Source organism: Phoenix dactylifera, chromosome 3 (genome assembly GCF_051530095.1).
Source record: "Phoenix dactylifera cultivar Ajwa chromosome 3, Ajwa_hap1_PhDact_Kaust_v1.1, whole genome shotgun sequence".
In the NCBI taxonomy this organism is placed as follows: Eukaryota; Viridiplantae; Streptophyta; class Magnoliopsida; order Arecales; family Arecaceae; genus Phoenix; species Phoenix dactylifera.
In genome coordinates, this window is record NC_143192.1 from 21,677,340 (window position 1) to 21,680,726 (window position 3,387).

Genomic DNA, 3,387 nt, shown 5'->3' on the forward strand with positions numbered 1-3,387 from the left:
CTCAGCTTCCTTCCGCTTCTCCCGCGTGCAATCTTCTCTGCATATGATTCAGCAGTCATCCGCGAATCTCTCCATCGCGTCCGTTTGCGAATCTCCCGCATTCAGCCCCCAGCTCTTCCGTTCGCCAGCATCTCCACGCTTCAGCCCTTCCCAGATCCCGCAGGCGTCCGTGATCCCAGCTCCCTCATCCGTCTGCGTGTAGGTCGGCATCCCGTGATTTCAGCATCGGCGACCAAGCTTCCGCGCGAGCATCCCCTCATCCAGCCATCCACGTCCGAGCTTCCTCTTCCGCATCCAGGTATCCTGCAGCTGGCATGAGAGATCCATCAAGGGGGATATATAAGGTCTCTCTCGGTGGGGGAGGGGGGCTCATTCTTTCCCATTGAAAAAAAACAGAGGAGGGCCTCTGCCATCCGAAAAGAAAAAGGAAACAGGGGAGGCCCTGTTTCCGAAAAGAAAAGAAAAAAAAAGGGGAAAGAAAGAAAATGAAAGAGGGATTAAAGTTTTCAATGAGTGGCTAAAGTCCTAGGGAGGGAGATGGATGAACCTTTGATGTATTGCTCTTTGAAGTAAACTCTAAACTTTTGCCTTGAATGAATTATATTTACTGATATGTTTTTGATCCATGCATAGTTATTTCGTAGATAGTTCTTAAATGGATTATGATTATTGATATATGGATTGCTTTAGTATTTGATTCGTCGTAGACGTAAAAAGCACGACGAATGCTTAGAAATTGAGTTCATATGTTCATGAAACATATACCATGATTAGATCTATCCTACATTAAATCTTAAATCAAGAACCATAGAGTTTATTCCTTGGATGCAATATCATCAAGGCAGATTCCAGATCCCTACCATTTTTATTTCATTGAATTGTGTTTATTATTCTCTGCATTTTAATTTCTGAAAATCAAAACATAATTTTAATCCACAAATTTATTGAATTAATTAATCTAAAATTATATTAAATAATCTCATATATATTTCGTTCCCTGAGGATTCGACCTCGGACTCCCGAGAATTTACTACATGTGCGATTCTCCTGCACTTGGGAGAACAATTTTATTTTTGCATCAAGTTTTTGGCGCCGTTGCCGGGGAACGGCTGATTTATTAGCATATTTTTAGAGTTAATTTTTAGTTGATTTGTTAGTATTTTTCTTTTGAAAAAAAAAATTGAATCTTTATTGCTGTTTTTTTTATTCCCTGCACAGTCTGCATCAAACTCTGATATCAGAGTTATTCACCGTCTGATTGGATTCAAATTTGGTCGTCGGGTGTAGGAACTGTGTTTCTTTCATCTGAACGGTCTGATTGACATTCTGATACTTTTACGACCATTATATTAATCTGAAATCTTGCTGCTGTCTGTTATGAATTTTCTATGTTTAAATTTTTTTTTAGAATCAGAATTTTATTATTATCATATCTCATTAACCCTTGTTGCTAGTTGAAAATTGATAAGAACTTTAAGAAAAGATCAAGGGTGATCATTAAAAGAATAAATAAATAAATAAACTCTGAAACTTTGTATGCTAGGGTGGAATAGGGACGACACCGGTCGATTAAGTCGTACAACTTTAGATCATCCCTTAGGACACATCCTTGAAATTCCTTCGCAGTATCTCACACCTTTTGAGATGGCAAATTTTCCTGATGATGTAGGAAGTCACCATGGTGATGAAGGTAGACCTCCAGTTATGACACTTCGACAATATTTACACCCTACTAGGACTAGTCAACCTTCATGCATGATTATTCCTGAAAATGTTGGACACTTTGAAATCAAACCAGGGGTAATTCAATTGCTGCCAAAGTATCATGGAATGGAATCCGAGAACCCTTATCTTCACCTTAAGGATTTTGAGGAAATTAGTATCACGTTTAGAGTGCCAAATGTATCGGAAGATGTCCTTAAATTGACCTTGTTTCCTTTTTCCTTAAAGGATAAAGCCAAAACATGGCTGAACTCCTTGAGACCTAGATCGCTAGGAACATGGCAGGATATGCAAAGAGAATTCTTGAAAAAATTCTTTCCCACACAAAGGACTAACTTTTTGAAAAGGCACATTAGTAACTTCCAACAAAAAGACCATGAAACATTTTATGAATGCTGGGAGAGATTTAAAGATTTGCTTCTCTCTTGTCCTCATCATGGGTTTGAAACATGGAGAACCATTAGTTTCTTTTACGAAGGGTTGTCTCCACAGTTAAAACAATTTATAGAGACTATGTGCAATGGTCTATTTTTAGAAAAGCAACCCGATGAGGCATGGGACTATTTAGACTCTCTCGCAGAGACTGCACAATTATGGGATACAGGGGATAGAGTGAATAAACCTTTGGCTAAGCCTACTAGCATTGGACACGGGGGCCTTTACAACCTTAGTACTCAGGATGATATTCAGGCTAAAATGGCAGCCCTTACTAGGAAGGTAGAGAAAATTGAACTTAGAAGGATTGAACCCGTCAAGACCTTAGAACATAACAGCAAGTGTTGTAGGATTTGTGAGATGCCTGGTCATCTCACCACTGATTGCCCCACAATACCCGCATTCAAGGAAGTCTTGCATGATCAGGCCAATGTTATGAATACATATCAAAAATCTTTTAATAATCCTTTTTCGGGTACTTATAACCCTGGATGGAAGAACCATCCAAATTTCAGGTGGAGGAATGACCAACCTCAACAAGTATATAACCCAACTCCTCCACCTCCGCAGCCTCATTATGCACACGCACCCCCTCAAAAATCCAGTCTCGAAGAAACTTTGCAATCTTTCATGCAAGGTCAAGCTAAAATCAATGATGAATTAAGAAATCAACTGACAACGCTGACCACTGCTTTAAGTGCTCAAGAGAAAGGTAAGCTACCAGCTCAACCACAACCTAATCCTCAAATCTATGGCGGTAGCAATGCATCATCTTCAACTTCGCATAAAGAGCAAGCAAAGAGTATAATAACATTGCAAAGTGGAAAGATTATTGACCGACCAGTCCCAGAACAAACACAAGTCATACCAGATTCTGACCCTCCCAAGACAAAAGAAAAGAATAATGAAGAAACTGAAGCACCAACATCTACTGAAAAAATTGAATGTCCTTTTCCTGCACCATTTCCACAAAGATTAAAGTGTTAGATGTATGCCCTAGAAGCCAATTTGGCTGACACATTGTTGATTCTAGGGACATAATTTTGTACTTGACTATTTATTATTGAATAAATAAAAGGCATCCTTTCATTCATATTGTTTATGTGTCTATGAATCGTCCAAGAAATTAATAAGATGATGATACATATTCTCAAGAGTTGAGAATTTGAGCCATGTATCATTGGTGATTAATTTCTAAATGCTCCTGATCAATGGATCATCACGAGGACG

At 38.9% G+C, this 3,387-nt stretch overlaps 1 pseudogene; it reads right to left on the reverse strand.

Moving 5' to 3' along the window:
* Positions 1-2,067: 2,067 nt before the first annotated feature.
* LOC149767976 (small nucleolar RNA R71) lies at positions 2,068-2,165 on the reverse strand (annotated as a pseudogene).
* Between the last annotated feature and the right edge of the window lie 1,222 nt (positions 2,166-3,387).